At 44.2% G+C, this 6,694-nt stretch overlaps 1 pseudogene; it reads right to left on the bottom strand.

Moving 5' to 3' along the window:
* Positions 1-3,122: 3,122 nt before the first annotated feature.
* Positions 3,123-5,710, bottom strand: LOC143519766 (polyadenylate-binding protein 1A pseudogene; annotated as a pseudogene).
* Between the last annotated feature and the right edge of the window lie 984 nt (positions 5,711-6,694).

Genomic DNA, 6,694 nt, shown 5'->3' on the forward strand with positions numbered 1-6,694 from the left:
TGACCACACCTGCCTTAGGCTATTCCTGAGCAAGCTCTGCACTGGTGGTGACCCCATCTCATAGCTGCATCCACTCTAGGAGACGGTGTTGATGCTTGCTTGACTTTCTTAGGCACCCTGAAGCCTTCGGTGCAATTGATCCACTCTCCTTGACGTTCTTGATTATTTGATAAATGGTCGATTGGGGTGCTATCTTATAAACAGCAATGTCCTTGCCTGTGAAACCCTTTTAATGCAATGCAATGATGACTGCATGTGTGTTCCTTGGAGGTAACCATGGTTAACAGAAGAAAGCATAATAGCACCACCACCCTTTAAAAGTCTGCTCTTCTAATCAACACGACAGAGTGATGTCAGCTGTCTTGTCCTCATTAACCTTTTCTCCTGAGCTAATGAGATTGTCACTGAAATTATGTTAGCAGGACATTTTGTATGGCTGAAACGCAGTGGCTGGAATGCAGTAATTGTTGTGAAAAGGTCATTTTTATGACAGGGAATGACTTTTCAACTAATTGCAATTCATCTAATCACTCGTCACAACCTAGTTCAAACAAATCGCCACCAGCAAACTTTGTGAAAAGCTAAATTTATGCCATTCTCAAAACATTTGGCCACAACTGTACTCACAATCAGGTAAAAGGTACACTCTATGCTAGTAGGTAATAGGCACATTCTATGCTAGCGGATAATAGGTACACATGCTAACAGGTAATAGGTACATTCTATGCTAACTGGTACAGGCCCGTAGCCAGCATTGTGATGGGGGGGATCTTTTTCCCCCAAAAGTGGACTTCATTTGGCTCACCAATGCCCCCTAAATACATGAGCACACTTCAAACCTTTTAATTTACACATATTTTATTCATTATAAGTTTGTTGTGAGTCTGTTGTTGCTGTCCTTATTTGTTCGTCTGTTGCTCCCCACTGTTAACATAAATTTGATATAAATGTAAGTGTTACTCAAACTTCCTACATCTGTGATGTGACTTCATTGTCCGTCTCTGTTGCTCACCTCGGTTGTCCGTTTCTTTGCTCCATTGTCTCTGTTGTTGCCCTCGATTGTCTGTCTCTTATGTTGCTGTCCTTTAGTGCCTATATCTCTACTGTTGACATAAATAGATAAGAATTACTTCATGAGGTACACTATCGGTAACTAAAACACTATCTAGTAAACCTAAAACATGAATTAATAATGATATAAATTGAAGTGTTCCGTCTTATTCAAATCTTCCTACAACTGTGCTGGGACTTCATTGTCTCTCTCTGTTGCTCACCTAGGTCTGTTGTTGCTCTCCCTCCTCTGTATCTCTGTTGCTGTCTGTCTATTTTTCCTCTCCATCTTTTGTATACCCAATGTATTTAATTGGGTCTTGCCTTCACTGTCTGTCTGTTTTTCCTCTCCTTTAGGGTCATTTTACGGGAAATCTGACACTTTGGAACCCAACCAACACAGATTTTCATCAAACTTTGTGTGTCTTTTTAGTGGCAAGGTAGAACCCCAGAACTCCATTTGCATGAATCTGCCACTAATATAAAGGGAGAAATGGACTAGGAATGTTTTAAGTAAGAGGATAGGGCACTACACATTCAACCTTGATTATGTCAATTTAAATTACAAACAGATGGTTTTGATGCTGTTTGAAAGCTCTTTTCTGGCTCTACAGAGTACACAAACAACATTGAACTCAACAGTTAGCAGAGTATAAATTATGAGATATTAAAATACTAAAATCTGAATATTAAAAAAAACTATATATTAAAATGGTCATAAAATGGTCCTCTGAAATATTAGTGCCGAGCTCGGCACTGTTACAGGGTTGCCATCTCTCACGCATTTGACTGTGTTCACACGCTATATAATAATTTATGTAGGGTTGCCAACTTTTCAAGATCACTTGGAGTGATATTTGAACCTGGAGGGAGTGGCGAGTGTAAATTGTTACCGGGCGGGGTGTAAAATGGACACAAATTAAGTATTATATCGCCATCGATCGATGGCCAGTGGTTGGCGCCAGAGCGAACTAGTAACTCATTGAATCGTAGATGTGGATCAGAGGTAAATAAACTAGATTTATTTTTCGGCGTGAGATATCGGATGTGTGGCGTGAGAGCGTGTGAAGACAGTCAAATGCGTGTGTCTCACGCTCAATGCATGAGAGTTGGCAACCCTGATTTATGTGTCCATCTGGCACCCCCCCCCCCCCCCAAAACAAATCTCACTCCAAGTGATTTTGAAAAGTTGGCAACCCTGCTAACGCAGTTGTAAAGAAATAAAAGCCCTGCACTCAGCAACTTACCGATTTTGGGCCTTTTTTTTAACAAGTCACCAATGTTTTGGGACAATGTTGCCGCCGATTTCTTCCGTTTTCGCTCCTTGTCTTCCTTTTTACCCATTTTCTCAAGTTATTTAATCCCCTGATTCTTATTATTTCCACTAGCTAACAACAGAAATGGGGGAATTACCGCCACCTACTGGATTAGTGTAAAAGAGTCTGAACAAAATGTGTAAAGAGAAACATTAACCATTTTTCTTACTCCTCACTTCTCTGAGTCTACTTTTCTTTTTTATTAGTCTGGATGTGATATTGTAAATTAAGATTTGATGTATATTCACCGGAGATTAACAATTAATTCATTGAATAGCCTACCTATCTTGAGGGGCATGTGTGTACGGGGAGGAGGGGGCGGGGGGGGGGGGGGGGGGGGTTATCTAACGAACCCTTCGATCCCCCCTGGCTACGGGCCTGAGGTAATAGGTGTCTCAGCACAGAAAAAGATGAGAAACGAGTGAAGAATCTTTTTTTTTTTGCAATGTTTAATTTTTTTTCTCAATGTTTTAATCCCCTCCCCTCTCATTCCCAATGAAGCAAGTTTCCTGTCCCTGGGCCTAGACGCTTGTGACCAGGGGCGATTTTAGGATCTGGTCTTTAGGGGTGCCCAGCCCCCAGTGCTCACAGAGGCACAATACCAAAGTATTGCGCAGGTGCAGAGCAAGGTTTTTGCATAATATAATATTTAAAAAATGTGTTGAGCCAGGGGGTGCTGAGCAACTTCACGGTGGTGCTCTAGCACCACTAAAAATACCCTAGCCTCGCCCCTGCTTGTGACCCTGGCAGAGTTGGTCACAACTCTATTTTCTGAGCGGCTTCTTTAGCCTGGTGAGCCTGGAGCACTGTGACGGCCTCGTGGACCTTGGAGCGCGAAGACTCGGGCGACTCCAGCATGTGCAGCAGCTCAGAGTTGTCCATCTCCAACAGCATGCCCGTAATCTTGCCCACCAGGGTGGGGAGCGTGTTCTGGATCAGAGGGAACAGCCACTCACCCAGCAGCTGCTTCTGCTCCTGCGGGGGGGGGGGGGGGGCACCAGCATGGAGGCCGTCAGAGGCTCCTGGCCCTGCACGTGCACGGCGGACTGCTGCATGGAGACCTGGGGCTGACCGCACAGGTGCTGCTGGGTGTCGCGCACACCTGTGGCGTATTTGTACTGCGGCACGTCGCACACGGTGGGCGGTGGGGGCTGCCGGAGCCACGAGAGGGCCCATGGTCTGCGGGTCGACGTGCTGGCTGGACATCATGCGGGGCACCTGAAAGTGCTGAGGTCTAACGCGTGGTCCAGCGTGGACTGGGGCGGAGCTGGGCCAGCCGGTTAGTCGGGTAGTATGCAGCTCTGTTCTGGGCCTGCGGGATGGCGGCCATGAAGTATCCGGAGGACGGGGCGTGCTGGTAGGGGTTGAGCACGGGGTTGGGCATGGCGTGCACGCTGGCCAGACGCTGCATATACTGATTGGTGAGGTGGGCCTGACGCTCTTCCTTGCGCTGTGCCAGGGCCACGTAGAGCGGCTTGGTGGCCACGATGCGCCCGTTCATCTCCGTCACCGCCTTGGTGGCCTCCTCCTCCACAGTTCCATTATCGCTGTTTATTGAAAGATTTTGAGTTAAAGAGGACGAGAAAATATGACCTGTTTGGTTAAAAACACTCCGCCAGTTAAAATAGTTCCATTCAATGGCTCGCTGCTAAACTTACACAACACTGGAACAGCCTTACCCAATAAATATTATAGAGGTAAATATACACAAAAACAACTGTTGATAAAGTTGTATTTATTAAAAATAAAGTACAACAATTATTGACCATCCACGGCTGATTGGAGGTTCGTTCAGGTATCTGTTCAGTCCAGCTCTTAAATAATAACTGTATTAACTATTTTACCTGAACGGCACGATAGAATTCGAAGATTTTAATTTTTGCAGATAACAAAACACAACCATGACCACGTAGCCAACTACTTTCCAACACTCTCAAAGAAGAGCGTCGTAAAACGGAAAGGGCGGGATATATTGTATGACGTATAATTCCGCGCATGCGCAGTCAAAATTGGGTTTCCGGTTTGGATTGGCTAACGCCACTAGCTCCATAGCAACATGTCGGTTCGTTAGCTGCTGTGCTGGGTCTCCTTCATAAACCCGGTTCAGTTGGCGTCGTTCAGATTCTGCGTCGCCTATTTTTTGTGAAGAATCAGTGGCAGGGACGGACTTACCAATCAATCAATCAATCAATCAAAGTTTATTTGTATAGCGCTTTTCACAACACATGTTGTCACTATGGGTCCAGAACCCTAATGAGCAAGCCAAAGGCGACAGTGGCGAGGAAAAACTCCCTATGATGGTGGGGAATAGGAAGAAACCTTGGGAGGACCAAGACTCAAAAGGGAACCCATCCTCCATTGGGCGGCCCGTTAACACACAAATTACACAAAATTACACTTACCTTCATTGCCTTCACTGCTCTACTGAGAACACTGATCCACTCGAAATTTGCTGACCTCACTTTCATCTGGTTTAGTTTTCACACTGTCAGAAAATGGTGATGTGATCAGAACACAACACTGAGGTTACAAGTCTGGTATCCTGAGATTCTCCCAACAAATTCAGCTGAGATGCATGGCCTTCATTACAAACATACTGACGTTTAATAAGGAAACTTATTTTAACCATGGAAATGTAATTAAAGGACTTTAAAAGCAGTCCAAGGCGGCTGAGAGTTCTCCTTCGCACAGTGCACCGGAAAGACAATGCTGTGATCAGTGTGTGAGTCTGCAATCGTCTGCCGAAGAGAAGTTTAAAATGGCACAATATTGCACTATAGCTTGAGAACAGTCTTTTTAAAATAAGTCCTTCCTTTTTCAACACACCCACCTGAATTTCACGCATCACCTAGAAATGTCTCAGCCTTGCTTGGCTTTAGCTGCAGAGTGAAAAGCGTAACTAATATGACCAAGGATTTGAGTATATTTTTGTGCTTTAATATACACTGGTCTCACAGGCTTATTTATAATACTTTTAGATGAATGAAATAAAATTAACAGAAAGATGATAGAATAGAATACATAACTTCAAAGAAACTACAGTTCACAAACTGGCACCATAACTATTCTTCCAAACAAATGAAGTGAGATTTCAATTGGATCACTAGGCTATATAAAGGAAATAATAGTTTGAGAAAACCCATTTAAAATCTCCACTATCCATCATGAGCCTGTCAGAAGAGAAATATGACTGGTGACCTGTACGTGGGGAGGAGCAGCACTGTAGGACGGTTAACATCGCCATGGGGGGTGGCACAGTGTAGTATAAGCAGTATTGTTACATTCGGCGGATCAACCCATATTTCAGCAGCAGCAGGCCCGATTCACCCGGTTCTGCTCGCCATGCCCGCAAGTGTCCTAACAGACATTTCTGTCAGATCTTTTAACCATATCTGCCAAGTGGCTTTTCTTCCGCGCACAGAATTCAAGTTTCCATTTACATTCCATCTCACAAGAGGCCTGTCTGGATACCAGCTCATCCTGAGTCCGGGCAAGATCATCAATCAGAGTCAGGTGGACCAAACACCATCCACAACACAACCCAGCCATACTGTGCTTTAACATTATATTATTCAGCATCATTGTAACTGTGTACACTTGTGAATTAAAATTGACCTGCTCAGTATTAATTAATTGTGGTTTAAAGTTGTGTCTTCAATTAATGAATAATTAACTTTGCATTTCTAATAAGGGCAGGTCATTGTGTTGTTACTACAGCAGTTCTGAAATCGTCTAATGAACAAGATAAACACAGAAGCGTCTTCCTGTTAAAATAAAGCATATTTCAATATTGAGATTGAGATACCTTGAGTTATCTCTAATAACTTCACAATAATTTTGTACATTATGCCACTGTTTACTGAGCCAGCTGAGGTGCGGATGATTAAAGGCGCTGGGTTATAATGAACTGCTACTAAAGCAAGGTGATGCTGACGGTGCAAATACTTCATCCTACAGGCACATAGAAATGAATCACAATAAAGCAGCGACTACCTGGCCTCTTAAAAAAATGTATTTAACAAAACAATTTTCCATTGTTTGCTGTGTCTTACGGTGCCCCTCAGTATCTGCTAATGAGGGAGAGACAAAAAACTACTAAACAAAGTGGTAGTGGTGGGGGTGGAGGTGGTGGTGGAGGTGGTGGGGGTGGAGCAGGTGCATGTGATACATCGCAGGAACGCTGTTTTTCTGACAGCATCATTTTCTACATCTTTGTGAACTAGACTGCTGCGTCAGCTCTGATCTTCCTGCTCCACCCACTCCATCTGGTGGCGCTGTGCCGCTTTCTTCTCACGCACGTGTGGGACACTCCCTTCTGTGCATGTGGC

The sequence above is a fragment of the Brachyhypopomus gauderio genome, chromosome 7 (assembly GCF_052324685.1).
Source record: "Brachyhypopomus gauderio isolate BG-103 chromosome 7, BGAUD_0.2, whole genome shotgun sequence".
Classification (NCBI taxonomy): domain Eukaryota; kingdom Metazoa; phylum Chordata; class Actinopteri; order Gymnotiformes; family Hypopomidae; genus Brachyhypopomus; species Brachyhypopomus gauderio.